The 24,632-nt window shown below is 52.1% G+C and overlaps 1 protein-coding gene across 1 annotated transcript in view; it reads right to left on the bottom strand.

Annotated features, from left to right (window-relative positions):
• LOC128727084 (zinc finger MIZ domain-containing protein 1) overlaps nucleotides 1–23,698 on the bottom strand; it is an 89,861-nt gene extending 66,163 nt beyond the window's left edge. Inside the window, exon 1 of the mRNA XM_053820953.1 lies at nucleotides 22,893–23,698. The gene's annotated coding sequence lies outside the window, so the exon portion shown is untranslated. The remainder of the gene's footprint in view (nucleotides 1–22,892) is intronic.
• Nucleotides 23,699–24,632: the final 934 nt, after the last annotated feature.

Here is a 24,632-nt window from a genome sequence, read left to right as displayed (position 1 = left end):
ACCAAGACGCCGTGCCTATCGATGGGTGGTTTAGTTATTTTCCGTCTTTTTTCTTTCTTCTCTCTTTATCTCTCGCTCTCGCGCCACACTCGACTCTTTCCGCGCAGTTTTCGCACATCTCCGTGGAGCGCGAGCGCGCGCCAATTATGGAGCCCTCATTTTTTGAAGCGAACGGACGGGCTCGCCGGAGGAAGGCCCAAGCAACACACCCCGTCCGGAGCCAGTTCATCAATTTATATTTCCCCTTCACTAGCGGCCCCGAAAGCGAACATTAGGGTCGCGCAGAGAAATCTCCCGCCCAAACCCGATCCCAGGCAGTTTTTCCAGCGAAACCTGCGCGGCACACGATAATGGGTCCGGCCGCTCGTCAGCGACCAGGCGTTTCCATCTCCGACTGCAACGCTTTTCCCGCTAAGCGGGTGCGCGGGAGAGCCAGGGATAGAGGGAGCGGGAAAAGGTTGCATGCAAAATTGCATCACCCTCTCTTTTCCTCGTATTTTGTATGGTTGTTACTTGAGAGCACGGCCGAACGATATAGACCAGCCCAAAAAATGCCCAACACGTAGACGAATGCCGAGCGCGCACAAGCTTAAAGCCTCACGTTGAGCGTACGGAGGCTAACCTCACGTGCCGACCGTTGGATAACAAGTTCTGCCGCTGTGGCGATCGTGTGCGAGCGAGCAAGAAAGAAATAAACCATAAAATCGCACCCTTTGCCATGAAGCAGTAGCGGGAGACTTCAACCGAGAAGCGGGCCGCAAGCGACGAACCCTAAGTGGTGTGCGGGGTTGCAAATTTTAGCGATCGTCGCCGCAAATGATAAGCGAGAAAGAGATGGAGAGAACGAGCGACAGTAAAAGCACAGCCAGACACGGGGTGCCTAATAATTCGCGCTCGGGTTGCCACAGCAACAACCGAATGCACCTCGAAAAGCGATCGAGGCGCGGATCGGGTGAGATGATGATGTCCCCACCGTCCCACCGGACCGTCGTATGTTTTTGGTACTACTCTTATTGTTTTTTATTCATTTGTTAGCCAGCGCACCATCGCACCGACGATTTGAAAGTAAAATGACGGTACCGGGGTCCGCTAGGTGGCTATGACCGTTTGTTTTGCGTGAACGGGCGAAACACGAAAAAGACGCAAATGAAGACGGCAAAATCGCCCCGGTTCCGTGCACGTAACGTCGACCGGCGATGGAAGAGATTTTTGTTTGGGAACCACACGATGAAGCTTTTGCCAAAAGCGGAGAGTTGAAAAAAATAAAACAAAGCGTGGTGAAAAATCAATCTGCAAATATATAACAACGTAATAGAACTAGCTTGGGCTGACGAGCGATTTTAGCTCTCATATCCATCTCCAATCGGGCAGATTTGGCGCGATTTCTTCATATTGTTAGTTTTCCTCTTCCAAAAAAACACACACAAGGCACCACCCGGACGTTGACACATACGCACACATACGGCACACGCTGGTCGGACCAAACGAAATCAAAAGTATATTTGTGGCGATCATAAACCCTCCACCAGGCACCGGCTTCGGGCACCACACCGATCAGGTTGTTTCGACGAGAACCACCCCACCGGGACCACATCCCGTGGGTGTTGACTGTCGCAATTGTGGGGTGGGGGTGAAACGAAAAACCCGCCCACCGCAAGCTCGCACCCGCGCCTCATTCAGTGACCAACCACCCTTGTTTGTTTTCATTGCAGCCCAATTTGGTCATTTCCGCTTGCGGACGGCTCGAGGTCCGCAAGCATACGCGAGTTGGTTTTTGGATTTTTGTGGGACGTTTTTTTTTTCGAAATCAAAACCCACTCACCCGAGCGATCAGACGCATGGAATGAAAAATGAAAGGAAAGCATAAAACTACCCGCCAGCGCACTAGGCGAATAGCGCGCGAATGAAGTCATGGCTCCTTTTTTCGCCTAGTGCTGGCCAGACCAAGGATGGAGAAAAAAGAGATAATTCCGCGCCCTTGAAGCGAGCCGCGGTGTGCTCGAGGGAATGAAAAGAAAAGACAAATGGACGATAACCAAGCAGACTCCTTGAAGCAAGCCGGCCAGAGAGCATACGCCCACCTGCTCCCGAGGTCGTGAAATCAATCAAACGCCTCAACACCGGTGGATCGATTTGCTTTACCCATTAGTCGGTATTTTGGGGTTCCTTCCAAAAAGATCGCCTCGTCCGTTGACCATCCTTCAAGAAGAAGCGTTCAGAGAAGCGTTTCATTGAGGGCAAGCTTAAGCTGCCATACGACTGGCGCAATTTGTCGCCCTCGTGCACGTGGGTGGTTACGGCCATCTTCACGAGACGTACCATCTAACGGGGTCTTTCGTTGCCTTCTTCGCGCTCGAAATGCACCCCACTAATCTGGCCAGCATGCCGTGCGTCTCGGTTGCATATGGAACTAGCTCCTCCATCCTCGCACCCACTTTCCCGTGAGCCAGAAGATGTGCAGCAGCTGAACCGAGCATTAGTGCCTTCTTATCTCCCTCGCTGCCGGTTCAGAATAACAACCATCTAGGGGCACCATTTACGGGTTTCTCTCTTGCAGCGTGCGCGTGGAGGTCGACCCACCGGTCCCACCGGTACCGAACACCGCATACAACGCCTCCGCCTCCGAAATCGGACGGAAGAAGCACATCTTGAGACAAATGTCGCGTGAGACACATCGCCATCGGCCGAAACCGCTGCTGGAACGGCGATCCGCCAGGCCGACGAGCTCGACGAGTGCATTTTCCCCAATTCCCCTCTCTTCCGCGGGAACAGCTCCACGGTTCCAAATGGCCATTGGGGGTGAATGCGTGGGAGGCAGCTGGCAGACGACGATCGGTATAAATTATGTGCATTGCGGCGCTGTGGCTGCTGACGGTCGTGGAAGAGAGCAAGGGGGGAGGAGACTCGCGGAGATGGTGCCTCCGGTTGGTATTGTCAACTGAACACGAGTACACACAACCACATACACACACGCACGCACCACCCGCAACCCCGTATCATGCGTTCAACACGGACCGGAACGGAAGAGATACTCGAGACATGAGGAACTGATTCCGCCCGGTTTCTTCGGCTTTCAGAGTGCACGGTAGGGTGGTGCGCATTAATGCCACACAGCGACTAAGTCGCCAAGCCACACACACCGAGGGCGAGAATGCTACAACTTGAGCATGGCAAACCGCACGACCCAACGCACCAGGTCGGAACCAGCAACAGCGAGGTCTATACCGTCACGATAACATTCGGAAATGGCTGAGGCGAGTGGAGAGGAGGAAGAGAGAGAAAGAAAGAGAGAGGTCGGTTGCAGCGTACCGTGACATTTTGGTTCAATTAGGTAAAAGATATGCGCGATGGCTTACTTATTGTTTATGCGAGCTTTGCACCGAGAGTGCGCCATTTTGAAAGGGCCAGTCGATGAAAACAGAAGCCCTCACCGAACGATGGTCATTAGAAGTGTACTATCAACTCCTTCTTGGAGTCAAAACGGCCGTTACGAGTGAGTTATAACGCGGACTGGCAAGAGGCGGAGCAAAGAGTTGGTGGAAAAGATTTAAACCAGCAACGAAACTAAAAAAAACTACCGATTGTTCCGAATGTGCTCATGGGTATGAACATTTTTGGAGGGTGGAATAGCACCCCAGCGGAAGAGAAACCAAAAGGGTGGTAGATGAACTTAATATTCTCACCACAACTCACCGAAACCCATCCGCGTTCGCCGAACGGAAGCATATCTATCACGAGACCCTGGCTGTTGATTTTTGTTGGTTTTTTTTTCAACACCAAAAACCAACTCCTAGGAACGTCCTAGGTGACAACGAACTCACCACCCCATCCATCGATGTACGGAAGAAGCATTACCTGCAAGGAAAGAAGAGAGAAATAAAATGAAAGAAGTGAAAATAATGCTAGTTTATTAAGCTGTGTTGGCCAAGGAACCTAACTGTGTTGGCGCACTCGAAATCGTAGATAAAACCAGTCGCGTTCTTGCCCCAACCAACGAAACAATGCCACCGAAGGGCGGAAGACGCGACGGCAATCAAAAACCTTCCCAGCCCATGCCACCGGGCACGAACGGAACTCGGAACCGTCCTGAACATGCCACCCCAAACGCCTTCCGTCCGCCATCGCAACGAAAAGGTGATTCTTCTAGGCGTCACGCGGCCGTAACAAATCCCCATTCATCCATTCTGGCCGGGCGCGCCGAAAAAGAACCAGCGGCACGTTGAATGGGGGTGAAAAAAAATGCGACCGCTTGGAGAACCGCCGAGGGACCTTCGGACTGGGGTTGAGCAAATCAAAAAAAAAAACACCCAACCGCGAGGTGGAATATTCAAATTTTCCTTCCATTCGCCGTGTCGACGGAGAACACACGACAAAATTCCTGCTTCTCCTTCAAGCCATCGATCGGTAGCTGGCTAGGGGTGGCTCACTGAGCCCGGTTTGGGGGTTGGAAAACGTGGTCTCACCCTCCGAACCGGGACCGAATCCGTAATCACCCAGCACACCATCGGGGCTTTGAAACGCCAGCAGCAACAACATCAACAACACAAACACACACGCACATCACAACGAAGCATAAGCTCCCAACACGCCGCGTTTTTCCAGCCTGCCATTTTCCCTTTCATCCCCCTACTTCAGGACTGGCGGGAGGTCAAACGGAAGGGTTGACTTTTTGCTTTTCGAAGCCGTTTCTCGCACTCGCGTATTTCGTTGAATAAATCAACCCACCGACTGATACCTTCAAGCGCATGTGTTGCTTTTTTTTCTTCGTTGCTTGATGTCCCAAAAGTTAGAGGTTTGTCGATTTTTATTTTTTTCTTCTAGCTTCGTCTTTCGTTCTCGCGAGTGAGCTATTTTACATAGGAGAGATTTGTCGAAACGATTTGCTAGCACCATCCTCCGTGGGTCATGCATGTGCATATGGTTCGGATTCAGAGGTCCCGACTGGCCGCAGTCGATCGGCACACCAACGGAGGGAAAAAGAGAGAACGAGACACAGTACGAAAGAGTCAGAACAAGAAGCATTTGCATGCCGACAAAGTTAAAATGTGTCAACGCCGAGAACATTGCAATGATAAGGAATGGTTAGCTCGGTGGTTTTAGGCCCCGCATTTTAAATTCTCATATGTTAATTCAATCCCAGTCCCAGACGAGCACCATATGTTGCGACGGTGGTTTGACAAACGCGGTTAACTTTAGACAGTTTTCAGCGATTGGACGGAGATGTCTTCTGTTATCCGCAAAAACTTATCAATGCGTCAAACTAGAAGCGGAAGAAGACCGAGATGATGGAAAAACCACCCCATTCCGGCCAGACTCTTCCAGAATGTGTGCGTTTCGTTGCTATTGTTCACGATTTGTGACGGTGTGTATGGAAAACAGCACACCTGAATGACCACATCTCGGAGGCGTTTGGAGATGTCGGAAAAGGGGAGCCCAAGTGGTGGGCATGTTTCCCACGGAAATTTACAGCGTGGGCGCTGGGAAAATACAATTATCTACGCCCTATCGCACCACGGCCCAAGAACACGTCGCCGCGCACTTCGGCCGGTTCAAGAGGTCATCTAAATAAAGCGATTTTCCTTCCCTTGGGTGTGTGCGCGCCTGCCATGGCCGGGAATATTCATATTCTAGGTTCGTCAGCTGATCAGCTTGGCAAAGGCAGTGGGAGCGTGTTTCGGGGAGGGCTTTTTTCTGTATTGTTTCAAACTTTGCTTAGTTCCATTTATCTGCGTTCATCTGTCTGCGTGCTTTGGTCGGTCGGTCGATTTGTCGCTACCCGATTTTTGCCTCCATCACGCGGAGATACGGGCCTTCTCGCCCGTTCTGGCCAGTTCTCGTGGGCTCGTGGGAAATTCCCACCACAAGAACGATCCGACTATGCCAGAGCACTCCCTGCAGAAGAACGGGCAAAACAAACAGACCGACAGGCCCGTTGGAAACCGCCGGAAAATCTGTGTGATCCGCTTTCTCTCCCTTCATTATTTTTCTCTCTTTTCCTCTCTGTCTCTCTGTCTTTTCCTCTATGTGCCAGGCCAGTTGGTTTCCAGTGGCTTTGTGTCTGGTGGGTTGAAATTCTGCGAGCTATCGAAACCGGCAACCGATGCCGTCGGATCCGCAGTTGAAGCTAAAAATAGAGAAACAACGCCGGTTCGGGTGCTGGAGATGCAGCCGGGCCAACTGCAACTGCAGTTCGGCTGAAGCTGGTGTTCCGTCTCGCTCTCTCTTTCCCGGCAGGCTCGATAGCTATTTTTTGCTGCATCGCGCGATGCATCCGCCCGGAATGCGGGTGCCAAGCAAAGAAGGGCGTTCGTTGGCGTTCTCGGCTCGGTCTAATCGCGGTGCTTGCCTCTTCTTTTTCGACTGGTTTGCTTTTTCGTTTTATAAATCATGCACCCAAGTCGATTGCCATCGACGGCGAGAACGGCGGCACAGATGGACCCATCTCGACAGACCTCCAACGTGCTTCTCCCCTTTGGAAAACGCGAAGAGCGTGTGACCGAAGCCTGTTTGTTTGCAGTGCAATGGCAAAATCCTCCCAACATCACATGCGGCATAGGCGTCGTAAAAACGCGTTTGAAAACTATTAAATAAAGCACGCCACTAAAGAATATTGAATATGCATAAAAATCCACAAACCCATGCCGCAATCAAACCAGAGATGGACAATGATTTATTTGTAGCAAAATTTAATGGACAAACAGCTCAAAATATTTCCACCAAAAATGAGCAAAACCAACATCAGGGTATCGAGCCTCCAGGCCGGTCAGCCGCGATAGTACAAGCTGCAAACCAAAAGGGAAAAGAAAGGCAGGTAAGGCGACTCAAGCCGGAGAAAAGTATCCAGCAAAACGAAGAAACGGATGCGCAGCGATGGTAAAACGCAGGGCCGCAACCAAAAGGCAAATGAGCGAAAACCTCCAAGCCGAAATTAATATGAACGTGAGTAATGTGACGGCCACTCGGGTTTAGCGAAACGGGGGAGAAGAAATAAAGCTTCGGAAGCAAAAAAAAAGCAACGGCCAAATACCCACGGGAAAGGCGACCTAGCGAAAGAAGGCGCTTACACCGAGCATGGAAAAATTATATATATAAACCCGAAGAAACAAAAAGACATTAACGTGCTTTAGCCGCTGGGCGTCGGGCTTCGTCGAGGTGCGGGAAAATTTTAACGACCCCCGGACGCCAAATGCACGGTGGTGATGTTGCGGGCTGTTTTGAATGCCCTCTCCCCATCCTCTACTTGGCCCTTTCACTTCATCAACCCACCGAAACGGGCACTTGCACACGTACACCACCGTGTCGGCCTCGACGCACTGCTCTTCTTTCAGTTTCCCATTTGCCGGTTCGATTTCCCAAAACGCGCACGAGTGGCTCCGAAGGCTCCTTCAGCTCCCCCAACCGCAGTGGTATCATCGTTTGACTTCATTTGCTTTAATAAATATAATTTCCAGCATTCCATCGGCACCCGGCCACGAGGGGGAGACAAATTTCCAAACCGAACCGGAGAAGAAGAGATATAGTTCCATCCCGCATGCCGGGCGTTTGGGAAGAGACGCACGCACGGCGACAAAGCAGCAGGCAAAAGGGACGACACCGCGGTTCGAAAGGCAGGCGAAAAGGCCGCCATAGGAGGCCACGGTACGGCGGCAATGCCAGAAGACATTGCGACACGGTAAAAGCAATCGGAAGACAGGCGAGAAAAAGATACAAATCGAACGCATCAGCGCGCGCGCGCGCCCGTACACGCAGACCGGCGAGTTGAAGGGCTCATAGCGAGGGAAAAGAAAGACCGAAGGATGCAGAACGCCGGGTGGGACGGCGAAGGTGGCCTGAAGATGCCCGCGATGAACGCAGGAGACGGAGGAGCGAGAAAAAAAACGAAGGCACACAGAAATAAAGAGAGCGCCGAGAGAGCTCCTCATCGAAGGAAAACAGCTGCGAAGGGCAGCGGACCCGCGGGATGGAAAGATGGGAAAATGGAGGAGAGGAATGCTAGGAGGCGTGGGGAGGAAACCGTGAAGCCCGGCTACCGCTTCCACGGGCCGTACACCATCGTGTGCGTTTGCTGGGAAAGCTCGCCGGGAAGGCGCTTTCAGCAAGAGCAGCTGGGAGCTGGGGTGGATGGGAAGGGCAGCTGGCAGGCCTGTGAGCATGAGAGTATGTGTGTTCGCCCGCCAAGATACACTGGGTCGTGGTGGCAAAGATTGCAGCTCTCGGATCGACCCTGGGCGTCTCGAGGGTGGAAAAGAAGCACAAAAAAGCCGTGTGGTAAAGCAAACGTGAAAACGAACGATGATAAACCCCGGGGAGGCAGCATGAGCCAGCCGAGGAAGGAAGCAGAATGAAAACGACGGGAAAGAACGCGAACGGGAAGCACACCCAGTGAATCTGGGTTGGGGATGGAACGCCAGCACCATAGGGTGGTGGAAAGCGGAATCAAAACGAACGAAAATGGGTGAAAAGTAAAACACGAACGAAGAAAAGAGCGACGCAACGGCGGAAGGAGACACATGGAAATGATGATCGGATAATAAAAGTGTATAAACACTCAATACACACCCGACCTGGTCGGCAGTTTATAGGAGCCCACCGGGATGAGGGTGGGCGAAGCGGGCGTAGAAATCCGTCTTGGAAAAGGGATCACACGCGAACGCGGCCTCGGCCATCGAGGATCGCTATGGACGCCGGAAGAACGATACACCGGGAGAGTGACCTCACGATCAAGAGCCGTGTGACAAGGATGGATGAAGCGAGAGAGAGAGAGAGAGAGAGAGAGAGAGAAAAGTAGTGATCTGGAATGCGTTGATCACGCGCACACCTTGGGGATGAATGGAGGGATGTCGAATGGCGCGGTGAGATGCAAAAAAGACGTCTGAAGTTAAATGCGACTGAAACGCCAAGCAGAGTTGGGAAAAGCGATAGCTGCCTCTGTGAATAATCGCCCGCAGGAGTGAACCAACCATCCGATAGTGTGTGTGAGAGAGAGAGAGCGAGATTTGAGAACAGGGAAAGAGGCCAACGAAGATGATCGAATACCTTTTTATCGCCTCCTCTGGGGTACATCGGTGACAGGACGAACGGCATGCAGAAGAAGGGAGTACCTGTAGAAGGTAGCGTGCAAGATGCGACGATGCAAGGATGCAGAGCCCTTAGGTACTTGGGCAGGATGTGAGCGGCAGGATGAATCGAGGGACAAGGAAAAGGAAACCCATTTTCCCTCTGCTGGTAGTGGATCCCTTCGAGGTACGACACAGCGTTGGATTAAGGACCCTGTAAGGCACCCAGGGTGGCATGATTATCACCCGATAGCCCATCATTCGGTGGCCGTTTCGGTTCGAATCGATCAGGGGTACTTCACATTGATGGCTTAACCACCCGGGTTAAAGGCCTGCAGGCTCGATTCGGGAGGACCTTGGTTCAGATACCTGAAGGTACCTGAAGAAGCCGCTCGCTGACAGCATAAAAAGCCGTTTTGCAGCCGTTGCTGTGCGTTACCTAATCGAATTTGTAACCATTTGGCCCAGTGGGTGTTAACAAGCGATTGGTTGAGCGATTGTGTGTTGTGAGATCATCGCCAGAAGGGTTAAAAGAAGCGTTTGATTCACTGACACGAAGTTAACAAAAGCTCTCGTGAGTCATCTCTTGTTAGTAACGCACAAGTGTTTCGTATTGTTGTATAAAAATGTGAAAATGTTTTGAAAATGCAACAAACACACCTTACTATGCACGGTGAAGCGAAAATCAATCAACAAAAGCAACTTAAACCCTTCCAAGCAACCCTCGAACTAGCAAACAGAGAAGCAAACCAGAGCACTGAAAACGGTACAAAATGCAGTTAATAGCGCCCCCTTCGAGGCGGCACCGATCTACTTTCGTCCCGCGATGTAAATTCCGACCGTACGGAGGAAAAAAGGTACGAAAACATCTGACGATCGGAAACCGCACCCCGCGCCTTTCAACCACCCCATCCCAGTCACCCGCGCTCTACCCTCACCCTGCATAACCTGAACCGATTTGCTTGGGAATGATCTTCCACCTTGGTGTGTTTGCGTTTCGGTACGATCGTCCCGTCCCGTCCACAGTGTCACATGAGAGAAAAAGAGAGAGAGAGAGAGAGAAAGAAAGAAGAAATAGGGATCGACGATCGGGCTGCTGGTTTTTTGTGCTTTCTTCTGTTCGCCCCGTTTGCTGAAGATGAGCCCACGGCTCGTGATGAACAGCGAAAGCGGCATCTGCGGGAAGCGGTACCAAATTTTTCAGACCTCCACGAAGGAACATGAATCAAGGGGTGGCTGGGCTGGGGGTGTGTGTGTGTATGTGGACGTTTAGGGAGTCCGAAACCAGGTGAAAAATATAAGCAAAGAAATGCGAGCACTGCGACGAAAATAATGACCCTTCAGAGAAGAGCGAGAAAAGGTAAGCAAGAAAAAAACCCACGATCGACTCGACGGTGATCTTTCGCTCTCTCTTTCTTTCCTTCTCGCTCACACAATGCTTACTGAAGATCAAGCACACCATGCGGAAAGCAAGAAACGCTGGCGAAAGAAACAGATCGTACGAGAAAAGATGCGTACACGCACACACGATCGCGATCGCGAGTCGCTCACTATAGTGAGAAGGCCAGCCACGCGTGAGATGAGTAAATCGATAGTCACTCACGCTGACAGCGCTCTCACACCTGCGATCGCCATTGGAAGGATCCTCGCCGGCTTCTCCACCCGTCACCGTGATCCGCGATCATCCGACGGGTGTGTGCGTGCGGACGTCGCGTTGTTTGTAAATATTTTCATCGATTCCGCTTTGTCGCCCGGTTCGCTGCTTCCGCGTCCTTCTTAATCCTCTTTGGTGGACCTTGCGCACGAGAAGTTGCGCACTCATTAGCTTCGGTTTTATTTGCATTTTTTGTGTGTGTGTTCTTCCTCCGCTGCCTTGAGGTTGGTGCTTCTGCGCCATCCGATACGCTCGATCATCGCGCGATCAAGGTGTGGGAATGGTGTAAGTCATTTTTTTTCTGTGCGTTTTTCAATCAGCGCACATGAATTTTAGCTAAATATGCCGGGTTAGTTGAATGTTAACACATCGTGCTTCGGCAACCGTGTTACGTTCGCTTGTTTGTTGCTTCGAGCTCATCACCATGATCGCGAAGGGGATGTAACAAAAAGCAACCCCTAGCTCCAAAAAGCACCACAAAAAAGGTGACTGGAACATCCCTTTGTCACCTCCCGCGCACCCGCAATTCCGACAAAGCTCGTCTGACCCTCCAAAGACAGCAGCAGGCAGATCAGACCGGCCACCTGGCTCCCGAGACGCAAGGCAGGTGACGACGTCGCAGACGAAAGGCACGCAAGAACCGGACGGTCGAGCGACAAACGGCAGGATGGATGGATGGATTGGGCAAAACGGACCAGAAAACAAGCGATAAAGAAGCGGAAACGCAGCGGTGTGGCCATGCGAGAGGAAAACCGGGCTGGGGGATGAAACGATCCGGTCGGTTCGAAGGCACCTCGGGGTGGCTCTGCGACGGACGCGACGTTTTGAGCGTTTTAGTGCGCGCTGCCTTTCGAGGGGGATGAACTTCTATTATTAAGCAAATGAATTGAATTATAAAGCAGTTTTTTTTTGTATGTGTATAGAAATGCGGTCCGGATAGGTTTGAGTGTATCAATAATCAGCACGCTGATAGGATGGGTTTTATGGTTATTGACATAAATCGACACTTCATAATGGCTCCTAAAAATATGCCATAATTTCATCCTAACGCTATAAAAAACCGACACCTGTCGTAGATGGACTCTCGCATTGTTTCGCTCATAGAAGTTGCATAAAAATGCGGCAAAATATTAAACCACAAGCACGTTCGATCGACATCCGAAGAATCGACACTTGACATTGAATACCAGCGGCGCTCGTTAGCAAAATGTGTGATCACTAAAACGTCCACAAATCCTCACCATCGTCCTTCAGGTTAGCAAAACTGGTGGCCTATGCATAGGACGTGTCTTTCCATTCCCATTCGCTGACCGCCGTTCCATTCCGCTGGTCGAACATCGTCGCTGCGACGATTCGTTTAGGGGTCGTTCGATGGCGACGCCTCGCGCTTTAAAGGCAGCATCATTCCGGAGACTGCCCACGAGAATCGAATAGTGCCAACGTCGGTCCCAAGTTGGCCAATATTTCATCTTTCGCTTCCAATTTTCCGCTTCCCACCCAACCCTGGGTCGGCCCCATTTCGCAAGTACAACACCGCTGAGACGGTGTGTGTGTATGTGTGTGCGTGTACGTGTGTATACACACTGTCGTCATCATCTCCTGTGGTTGGAAGCGAACGGGCGCGCGCGCGCGCGCAAGCGTCGGGACACAGTAGTGCAGGCGATCGATGGCAGGCGTTGATACGGACAGAAACCGAAACAAAAAAGAAAAAGCACCCCAGGGGGTGGGAAAACGTACGTGGGGAGGGGTAGGAAAACGACCAACAAACCGAGCAGTAATAATAATACTACCATAAGCGTCCGTTCGCTCGCGGGAGCGCCTGTACTCGAGCGTGCGCGAGTTCGCAAGCGGCGCGAGACGCGCGATGATAAGCGAGGGGGTTGCGATGGGGGTGGAAGAGAGAACGGGCTAGAAGGGGGGGGGGGATGCGATGGTGGCTGGGAGGGGTTGGATTTGTTCGCAGATCACGGTCGACGATTTTATGTGCCGCCTGCTCCCAGCTCCCCCCTCCATGCCATCCTTCACCCTACTCGTGGTCTCACCCCTTCGTTCCAGCGCTCCACGGCGGCGCTCGTCATTATCGTCTTAATCGTGGCTGTTCGGGGCGATGCCAAAACACAGCGCGCTCACAATCAGCGCTCGCAAACGCGCTCGAACGGGGGCCGACACACCCCACCCACCCACTCACCATCCCCTGGCACCCCTTCGTGAGGGGGTGAACCGCTGGGGAGAGGGTTGGATGAACGAGCGCTCATGCATTCGATCGCACGGTGGAACCCCCAATCCCTTCATCCTCACACGCTCAGCCTCGATCGCACGGTGTCGACCCATCGTCGTCGACAACGCCGTACACACACACACACACACACACGCACACACACCGTGATGCCAAGCAGTAAGGGTGGTTTTTTTTTTGTGGCGCGTTTTATTTTCTTCTTCATTTTTCTCACCGCAAGCATCGCGAGCGACTCTTCGCGCCCGCGCGGGAGCTCGCACTCGAAACGCGCCGCCAACAGCGAACGGTTCGAATACTACCACAAAACAGCCACTACCACACCAGCACGATCCCCTTTGGTAGTCGACGTCGCTCTCGACAGCCGTGCGCAATGTGACCGCACTCGCCAATTATGCTCGCGCGCACTCGACCGATTAAAAGGAAGCGCGCGTTTTCCTTCCCACCCTCAGGGGTGCCGGGAGAGGGAGGAGAGCGCATTTCTTCTGCTTCTTGTTGGTCTTCTTCTCCGTGCATACCCCAGGCCCACTCGCGCCCACTTCAAAATCGATCGCCATCGTTGGCCGGATCATCGCTTTAAAAATATCACATTTTTTCCATACTGCACCCATCCGATCGGTGCCCCCGGTGCCGATCCAACGCAACCTTGGTTTTCACTCCTTGATCCCCCACCTCCACACCCACTGCGGTCCTCTTCGACGCCCCACCACTCCGCAAAGCCGCTATTAATATGCACCCTAGTGTACACGCCACACGCGCACAGTAGCCACCCTTATTTGGGCGATGCGGCATCCCCCATCGACGGTTTACGCGCGACTCGCTAATTAGATGAACCCAGATTCCTGCGGCGAATTTCGCGTCTTCATCTTCTGCTTCTCGGGTAGGTACGGATTCGTGATGAAGCTCTCGTGCTGAAGAAAACAAATCTCATCAAGTCCCTTCAACGCCGCAGCTCGGTTAGAAAATGCAGTTTTTGCGCTCCTCGAAAGAGCTACCACCCTGTGGGGATTTATAGCTACTCCGGTGCATTAGCACACTGTTCCCAACGGCTTTACAAGCCAACGAGCAGCAGCTTATCAGCACAAGCTTGGTACTCGATCGTGTGACAAACGTTGACGCGATCCAAAGCGATAACTCGAAGGCGATTCCCATCGGCAAGCATTGCGAGGTGATCGCAAGGACATTCGTCTCGCAAGGTGTTCACTTTTGTTTGTTTTTGCTTCGACTATTCAACGGCACGGTCGGTCTCTAATTCATCCATAAGCATCCATTGGCTTCAGACATGAGCCCCTCTCTTGCTTTAACTTCGAGTCGTGCCATTCTTAAGCCAATGACAAATCGTTGCACATTTCGCCAGTTGCCATTTCGACAAGGTCATCCCCCTGGAGGATGAAGCGGCCTGAGGTGAGGTTTTGCTTCGACGCCGATAAGACACCCGTGCCCCTTTCGGTTCCGGCCACTCGAAATCGTTTCATTTTCAAATCACGCCAAGGCGGCGATTTTATCGCCTGTCATCGCGGCGGCGGTTACTGGCTGTGACTTCGTCGGATGATTGATTGGGTGCCGTGGTTGGGGGGTGTTTTATTTGCTATTACCACCCCAGTCACTCCCGGTGGGTGAGGAGTGAAGAATGCGTGCGAATTTTTGTGATTTTATGCGGCCAAATTAAAGATCTCTGCAAAATTCAGAACAACGCAGCCGCATCGCGATCGTCGATTCGCAGACCGATCGAGGCGAAGCAAGAGACAAACAAAAAGAGAACGTCCAGCTCAAGGATGCACCTCGCCGTAATGAGCCTCTCGATCTCTGTTTGTGACCCACAAGCAACCCCTCTCGCTCTGTTCCACAACCTGCTGCCTAGCGTGCGCTAACGGAAAAGGACTGCCGGAAAAACGAGCATGAAAACACGCGAATCGGAACGATCTCGCGCGCGACTCGATTCTCTTCTTGTTTTATATCACTTTTTTTTCTCTCTCCCGCCTTCTGTTGCTCCTTCGTCAAGCCCATTCCGTCATGATCGCTTTTTTATGATGTCCGATCGCCTGATCGGGTGCCGCCGCATGCAGCGTGCATTTCATTCGGGTGGCGCAAAGACAGGCGAATCCAGGCATGAGGCAATACGACAAAAGAAACGCAACCTTCTATTGCCCAAATCACAGCAAACAAGCGATGGGAAACACACAACCGGGAGGAAAACGGAACATAAAAATCTGCCAAACACCCCAAAACCGACAGCCCCATTCAAAGCTTCGCGGAACGGGTAAATGATAGCAGAGAAACAAAAAATCACTGAAACACATCAGCGATACGGGCACGATTGGTTCGAATGCTGCGGCTTGTTATTATACATATATAAGTTTTTTTTTATTTGCCTTCCACCGCTAACCTACCTGGGAGGGTGGCTGCCGAGAAGAAGACAAAAAGCTCCCATGCACGGGCTGAAGATGAAACCATCCAGTTACCAACATCCAAACACTGCCCGGCTAGGGCGAAGCCCCCGAGGGAAATACCGTCCGGGCGTGAGCAAGGCACAAGGCGGTAAAAAATAAATATATATATATATATATATATTCGAAAGAAGAAAAAAACCGTCGACCCAGCACTCGACGGCGGGAGGAATAAAACGGAGAAAATTAATAATTTGTCTCGGTATAAAATGCATCCTCGCTCGGTGCCGCTGACACACACGGGGAAGTTTTGCTGCAGCCTGGCCGATCAGGCCACGGTCGGAGTCGGTGGTCGCACGTCTCAAACAAACAAAAAGGCAGCAGCAGAAACGAAAAGAAACCCAACTCAGGCGGCATCGAAATGCACGCGGCCTGGGCGAAAGAGGGGCGCATTGCCTGGGGGTGGTGGTGGTGGTGCGAAAGGAACGAGTGAACGAGTGAGCGAGAAAACCAACGCCGGCCAGGCGCAGCGATGCAAAAGCCCAACGCCCGAAGCCACAGGGTGGAGGGATGGCGACATAAATGCACCCAAGGCGAATGTGAACGCAAGACCTGGTCCGGGATCTGGCATAAAAAAGCATTCGCGCGAGCACACACGTATAACAAGAGCAGCACCAGCAGCAGCGACGGTGGCGGCAAAGCAAGAAAAGAAACACTCAAATAAGAAGGTATAAAAGGTAGGAGAGATAAAAGGCTAAGCGAAAGAAATGAAAACATATATGTGTATATTCGCCTTCGCCTTATCCCAATCGCTCAAACATTCGCAACGGCACTATGCACAGAATGCAGCGAACGCAAGCGACACTGGTCCGGCGAGAGGATGACATAGCCCACGGCGCAGGATCTCGCCACAAACGGGTGGCAGAGGAGGCCGCCAGAAGGACGACACACACACTGAAACGCGCGTACCTTCGACGGGAGGATACAGCGCAGGAAAAAGGCCGACCCAAGACGTTCCACCATCCACCGACAGTTGTTGAGGCAGCCTTTTTGCTTCCTCCCTTGCATGTGCGGTGCGCGTAAACGAACTCAAATCCGACCGAACAAAACGAGATAAATTCGAGATTGGTAAAGGGGGCGACATAGGGATTGTTAGGCGAACGGGGGATCTTCGCAATGCGCGAGAAGAAGCCAGAGCCCCCGGCACGGTCGCAACAGAAGGACACTCTATTGGGTTGGGTGTGACACGAAGAAAAAGATACCTGCGGTAAGTTACTTGGTGTGCTGAAGGAGAAGAAGCCGGTGAGAAAACGAGAGAGGGAGATATGAGAATTTCTGAATGGACATAATTGGCGGTAACGGAATGGAAGGGAGATTCGGTTGCGAAGATAAGTAACCACTAGCCTAGGTTCCACTCTGGGCAAACAAGCGCTAGAGATACAAACTCCAAGCGTGGATTAGTCAATGCAACTGCATTATGTTGACACTCTGGACCAAAACAGCAAAAAAAATCGCGAATATGCGTCTCGATTTAAACGCAGAAGGTACTCTACCTCCTCGTAGACAAATTACTATCACGCCTGACAGCTGTCAAGTTGATACTGATGAAACGTCAAACATTTACATGGGCTCGATTGGCTATTAGTGCGGCGTTAGCCGACAACAGCTTCCTAATTTCGCTTTACGTAATCAGCAGTTCACACCTCCAAGCTGGGCGTATGCTCGGCGCAAGCTCGTGACCTCCGGTGGTGCATTACCGCGAACGGATGCCGGGCGACATCTGGCAACAAATTTGCGTTTGACACCTGTCATCTGTCACCGCGTGGGGGTAGTGAGAGCATTTGGGGGGCACTAATCGCACATTACGATCGCTTCATCAACGACGCCAGCAACGATTCGAGACGCACTACACCACGCGCGTTCCGTTAAAGGAGTTATGCAAAGTAAATTGCACCCCAGCGCCGGGAAAGGTGCTCGAAAATAGCGTGCGAATGTCGCACAGTTGGGCCTGCTGGCAGCGCTCCCATTTTCAACTATCTGCCGGCCGACAATGGCTCGCAAATCCGTTTGTACGAGGTCACACAAGTACAGGGGGAATGGCCGATCACAGCGAATGGCGTCGGTGGCGTGAGGTCCTTTGAAGTTTACGCGCCATTACTTAGTGAGCCTGCGCCGCGTCGGCTCCAGTCGCATAGAATGCGCGATAGACGCAGATTGGAGATCGTTCAGCGGGTTTGTCGGCGCCTTGTCCAATTGCGGTTCGCGATGTAGTTCTCGTGTTGCACCGCCCGATTGGCCTACGCGCCTATCGATGGACGTGCATCGGCGAACAAGGACGCAGATAGATCGATTATACAGCGGTCTAACACGTGTAACACACCTGGCGCGTGGTTACTCATTTCCCCGGTGCAAATTGTGTCCACTATACAAAATGCCTTGAGATGCAGTAAATCTGACGCTCACCGATGGGAGTGAACAACATGATTTGTACAACCGCATCTGTAGCTTACAAAATGGACGTCTGGAATTTTGGATGTACTTTGCGGATGCCCTAACTAAAGCCCTCCTTACAGAAAGGGTTTCGCAATTCGCTTCGATCATCAGCTCGCAGCGTTGAACTAGATCACTTCCCAAAGGCGTGCCTCGAAAGTCGCTCAGTCCATCCTTTCCGGTGACGTTACTCGTTGACAACCCGTGCTCGCATACTCACACACACACAAAGGCCGTGGACCACCCCACCCGGGGCGAGATCAGTCTACCCCCGTGTCAACCGTACGGCAACCGTAGCGTTGTCAATCATTCGTATCCGGCTGCGGTAACGTGGATGCGTTTTCGGGGAGCGCAACATCGCCACGCTAATGGAGACGATGTGGATCTGGGGGAGGTGAGGACACATTTCACTGCTGCCGGTGCGTGTGTGCGCGATTTTTCATTGCCTTACGCGAACGGAACGGAATGGAAGTGACCGCGCGAAATAGCGAAACCCCTTCCGAATAGAGTCCCTGGCAGGGTTGCATATGATGGGTGGGTACTGTGGGGGAGAGGGTTGCGGCACACGTACGTCGAGCACACCACACATTGCAAGGGTGCGAAAGGGATAGGTAGGTAAAAAGATGGAATAAATATCGCCTCTCGAACACTCTCGACACTCCGACCGGCCGGGTTGGCAATGAACGCTCGAAATCGATGCATTTCATTGCACCGCGGCATGAGTCGGGGAAGTGAGAAAGAGGGAGTAGGAAATGGAGGACAAGGGCGGTGCAGCTGTGTGCAGTTGCATCGCGCGAATCGCATGATCGAACCTCCGCACAGACAAACCTCCGAGCAACAAACTTGTCCGAGCGCATACAGGTTCGAGGAGAAATTGACGATACAAAGGGGATGCGTTTGGGGTGCATCAGCAAGGGGGGTGGAAAACTGCAATGCAAATCATTTACCCCATTGCTGTTCTCTCGCTCTCCACCGGCACATGTATGTGTGCGCCCGATGGTGTGCCCGATCGATGATTTTGAGGCAACAATGGCACGGCTGGTGCGCGTGTGTCTCGTGGCGACAGTTGCGGCGTGCATCGCTTGTTTTGACGTTGCATTTTTTGTTCTCCTTCCGCGCTAGCTCGCGCCTTCTCACTCACTCCTATAGAGGGTGGGGGGGGGGGGGTTATTATTGGTGGCAGTGGCAGGAAGATTCCGGTCTCCACCATGAAGCCCTCCAGAGCCGGACCGAGGTGATGCCGGTGCGTTCCGTGTGCATTATTGAGGAGTGCGCGCGACCTCAAAAATAATAGCATCTCGCGTACGGCACCCAGAGGGTGGGTTGCAGAGGGTAGACTCGTAAAGGGGTAGCAGGGGTGGGCGGTTGTCGGCTATAAAGCGACCTCGAATGAACGGCTAGGCGATGAGGCGTCCCAACGGCGCGGTCTTCGACTATATAGCCGCGAAGGTTTCCATCATCTCGGTGGCTTAAAGACCGGAGCTTTACCATGGCGTCGCACAAAGGGAAAATGGGAAAGGAAAACGCAACATGGAAAAAGCAAATGAACACGGTTGCTGAGGCTGGCAGGTTATTGTGCAGCCGTAACCGATTGGCAGTGAAGCGTTCACGTATGCTTTTCCTTCATGGAGTACGTCTTTCAGCTCAGGAAAATGCACGAAAATTGGGGACGTCATGCCAGGGATGTTCTTTTTGTGGCACGATGAGATACAATAACAGAAGTGCTTCCTTGATGGCCCTCACGGCCAATATAGTGCCGAGAGGCTCGAAAACAATCGCTCACATGAGACTCCCAATGACTTCTGACACACTACAAAGGAGTTCCAGATGACAGCTAATAGCCCGCCATTGCCATGATCCGTCTTCATTAACCGAGTAGGTTCAAATCTACCGAACGCTTATTTCAACACAAACCCGGCAGTTGTAGCTACAGCCCCAAATGACCCCGATTGCATCTTCCATCTCCACAGCCAGTGTGGCTTCCGGAATTTCAAAATGAACCCTTCCAAGAACTAGAACGTCCTCCCAAACCCTGCAGGTGATCAACACGCTCCAGAAGAGACGATGCGGAATCTAGCACACCCTAGGGACTCGCCTCCTGACACCCTGTCGAGTTTGCGTTTGCGTTTGCGTTTGCACTTGATCCATCGCGTTCGATTCGTAGCCGCATTTTTCCAGCGAGCGCGCGCTTGCGTTGTTAATTTGTGTAATGGAGCTTGTTTAGGTTGGTTTTATTTTCTTTTTTTCTATCCCCCTTCAGTCTCGTGTTCCCTATTTTCCTCGCCGTTACATGCGGCCAAATGACCCTGTTCGGGTGGCCGAATCAGAGTGGCCCTTTCGCAACACCCGTTTCCCCATCAACACACACACACACACACACACACACACACACACCGTTCACGCGAGCGCTGCTGACATTAATCAAGCAAACACACTTGTGGCAATACGATGGGTGCCATCGTCGAGTTCTGCCCCCACCCAACGGGGAACCGACAATTGTCGCAGCATGGCAGCGATCGAGTGCGTCCGTGGTGTTTTACTCAGGCTGGTGGTTCAAGGGAAACAGGCTGGGGCTTGTGGGATGGGCAAGGGGACACTGGTTCGGTTGCTAGGACGCTCTCGGAGGAGTCTCCTGCTGTGAGATGCCCCCAGTACAGGGTGTTTACTTCGCTGGTGTTTTTCTTACGAATTCGAACCGATCCGAACCGCGGAAGTGTGCGCCGTTCAACCCTTTTGCGCCACCCACCCTGGGGGGAAGGAGTTGAAAGAGCGAAAGCAAACGATACCCAACTCATCGCCTATCCGTTCGCTCGCGAGGCGCCCGAAGGGTGGTTTAGCCGGGGTGGATAGGTAAATTGAGGTTATATCATTTTGTAACCCCCAATGTTCTCCCTTGAAGTGCCCGTTGCGGCAACACCACGAGCCGGAGTTGTTTTCGGGTTTGGCCAAATTCTTGGAACCACCCTAAAGTAAACAAGGTTCACGCCACACGCGTGAAGCTTCCACCGTAATGCCTATATCGTGTTGGTGTTGCAAAAACAAAAAATCCCCCGAGATATTCGCAACACTTCTTGCGCTTCGAGGGCCTGCGGGGAGTGTGTCGGGAAAGGCCCCTCACACCGTACCTCACCTGTTCTTTTGGGGGTGTCGGTCACTCTCGTCCTCGGTAGCTGACGAAAAAAGACCTCCAGCCGATAAAAATTGGAGCAATCGAGCTAAACAGCCGGTCGACCATCGTGGAGCCAATTTTTGCTCGATTTATCAGAAACAAAGTAAATTCTCCGCACGCGCGGCCGAACCATGGCGATGTTATCGACAAGTGCCACGCCACGGTCATGCCTCGTCCCGTCCTGTGGTGCGTCGTTTTTTTCGAGTGCGTTAGAGAAAGAGAGCAAATGAGATATAAAAAGCGGCTTCTTTACGCAACCGCACAATGGAAACGCATTACAGTGTGCGACGGCGTGACCATGCTGAAACGTACGTGGACAAGGGATGTGGCCGTATTTACCCTTACTGAGTCTTCCTTTTCTACCCCCATGAGTGCCCTTTTACATGAAATCGAACCGCGGCAGGTGACTTTGGAACGAGATTAGAGACATGACCTCCCGCGATACGAAACAGCCGTTTGTTGAGGGCAGATAAGTGGAACACATCGTCAGCCAGACCACGCAGCTGACGGTCAAGTGCTCGAGTGTGGCTCGTAAACCAACCTCGCACGTGGTCTAGACTCCTTCGCATTCTACGCCATCACATTGGCTTCGTCAAGCGCGATCTTAAGCAAGGAAAAGCCATCCGAAAGTCCATGTAAAATGGCACCTTTGGTTTCTACAGCTTCAAGAGCCCACGAACGCATGCTTGGAGGAAAAGGAATGCAACAAATGCCGAGGATAGCTTGCGCTCTTGTTAGAGCATGATATATGTTTGATGTTTTAAGGCTCCTTTTCAAATCCCGTGTCTCCTGAACCACAGTGCAAGCCTCTACCCGCAAGACTGTGAGTGAGCCCGTGTCTTTTTTTTTGGCTTCCTTTGAGCCTTTTTCGCTCTGTTCGTCCCTTTCGACTTCCACCGAGGACAGAATGGATATCAATGGTACGCATGGAACGGAGCTACCGATGTCCCTTTAGAAAGGACGACTCCATCAGAATGGGAAGAATAAAAAAAAAGCGAGAGAGCAAACATCCAAATGCGAGCACGCATGGTTTTCGTGGTAGAATTTCGTCGATTTCAATTACCCTGTGCCGGGGACGGGATCCCAAGAAAAAAAAGGAACAAAAACCACAAGAACACCCGTCACCCGTGCCTGCCCGTCGAAGGGCTAAAACGTGGCGAGGATACGCGTTACAGGACCTCTTCCGAAGCGGCCCAGGGACGCGACAAATCAACAGCTGGATCACAAACGCGCTCCCGTACAGTCACCGCCGTTACCCCTCAGCCAACGATGGCGGCGTGCCGGGTGAGAATTCAATAATCCTCGCATGGTAAGAACCGGGAGTGACGCACAGGACGAACGGTTCGTCAAAAGAGGAAACTCAACAGGAAGCCCGGTGTAACGGGCGGCAAACGGGCATGAGCATATGCAAAAGGGTCGGTGGTCGTCCTCGTACACGCGGCCATCATCACCGCCGTCATCATTACCGTCATCATTATCAGCGCCTTTTTTCGTGTGCGTTTGAGTGTGTGTGTGTGTGTTTTTTTTTTGCTCCTTTGTTTCTCCCCGTGTCATTCTCTCTCTCTGGAAAAAGGGTATTACGAGCATGGGATCTGAGAAGTGGCATCGTACACGCCGGAAAAGCCTCCTGTGCATGGGTACGCACAAGCACACATACACACATATGCATGCAGAAGCGATGTGGTGTGCGTGCGCATCCTGCGTCGCAAGAGAACGTCGATCACAGCAGGCGGTTCCACATTGCGTTGATGCAGCTGGGTTCGATTACTTAATGTCGAATGTGGCCTTGAGGAGGTTTTGATCGTCCTGTTTTTGCATCAGGCGCATCCAGCCTCACGAATCGCGGTTCCATAAATCGATAAACCAGCAGTAGATCAGATGAAGGATTCGCGCTCCTACTTACCTTTAGCCTAGCTGTTGTTGCACCGTGTCCTGTTTCCGGTTTGCTCCGTTCCACTGCTTCCGCTCGTGGCCAGTGTGCTGTCTCTCAGAGTGCGTACTTTTGTGTTACTGGGCCACTCTCTTTCTCTCTCTCTTTTTCTCACAATCTCTCTTTTTCTGTTTTCCCACCGGTTCTTGTGAGGTTCGCTTTCAGCTGTTCGCGGTTCCCTCGTGTGCCGCGTTTCGCAGACGGTATGTTTTGGATGCGATCGCCCTTATCGCACTACCCAAAGGGCTGCCCTGGCCCTCGCACTCTGGCCTTGCAACTGGCACCAACTGGTGTCACACAAGCACACGCATATCTGGTACACACAAGCGCGCACGTTCACTCGCGCGCACACACATGGGCACGCACACGTGCACACAGCCACATAGGCACCGTGGCGGTCGCGGGTGAAGGGTTGTGTTGAGGTGGTTAGGGTACACGGCACGGTATTTTCCGTAGCCTGCGCGCTTTTCTCGTGGGGTGTGAGATTTTGTGGCCACCTTTCGTTGCTTCCTCACGTTATTGCACACACACGCGCGGCACACAAACACTCGAACACAATGCGGCCTCTTCGCACTTGGGCACAAACACACACATACACACACGCACGCACTCGTTGAATTTCCCCCTTTATGCGCCCTTCCAGCTCGGGAAGGAAAATTGTGAAATCACCGCCACCGGCACGCTGCCATACAGAGGACCATATTTGCGGGTTTTCCTTTACTTTTTCTCACTTGCAACGATAAATTCTCCGACCCCTTCGAGGCGACGGTTTTGGCTTGCACTAGCGTAACTTAAGTGTAATGGCACTAGGTGGGCACGTTCACAGACACTCTCTATCTCTCTTTCTCTCTCTCTCACTCACAAACGCACAAACATTAGTGACCGAACCGAGTCACAGGATCTTCGCAACCTGTCTCCTGGTTGAAGGATAGAAGCCCTTTCAGGACCAAGTCAACGACATTTAACAACACACGCACCACCAATTCTCAAACCCTGGGAAGTCTGTTCCGGGTATCAGTATCTAGCAATTCGAAATCAAGTCTCGCTAGTTGCACCTGGATTCTGGGTTGGGGTGTGACTTCTGAAATGGTAACATAAAAGCACGGATCAGTTAGGCGTATGTGGTGCTAGCAAAAGTAGAACGCGATGGCATGATGGAGGTGATGCGCTATGTGACCTCCTGCCAGGCACCGGTTGTTGTGTGAGCACATCACCCTCCCTTAAATCGTCAACAAAACAGGCGCGTTACTCGCACCCTTAACTAGTGACTGTCTACTAGCTGTGCCTCTCATTCTCGCTCGCAGTGTGCACGTGCTCGTTTCATGCGTGCTATATTTTTTTTGTTTTTATTCTGTGTTTTGCAACAACTCCTTCCCATATGGTGGAGGAATTCGGCACACAATTGCTACGACACCACCTCGAGGACGCGCCGTTGGTTCGCGCAATAAACGATAATAAGCGGTAAGCCACCAAGGGAGGTCACGCTTAAGCACACAGGCACCCTCAATCCAAAACCCCCCCGTCCACACACACACACACACACACACACACACTAGTAGACCGAAGGAATCGACGAGAACACTACGCGATATCTGCGTCCGCGAAAAAAAAAGCCACTTGCCACCTCCAGAGATGGAGGAGGTTGAGTTGCGACTATAGCAAACAGGAGAAAAAACACATCTCGCTGATAACGCGACGTGGTTCGATGGAATG

This window comes from Anopheles nili, chromosome 3 (assembly GCF_943737925.1).
Source record: "Anopheles nili chromosome 3, idAnoNiliSN_F5_01, whole genome shotgun sequence".
NCBI classification, from domain to species: Eukaryota; Metazoa; Arthropoda; class Insecta; order Diptera; family Culicidae; genus Anopheles; species Anopheles nili.
This window is presented reverse-complemented; position numbering and strand designations above follow the sequence as displayed.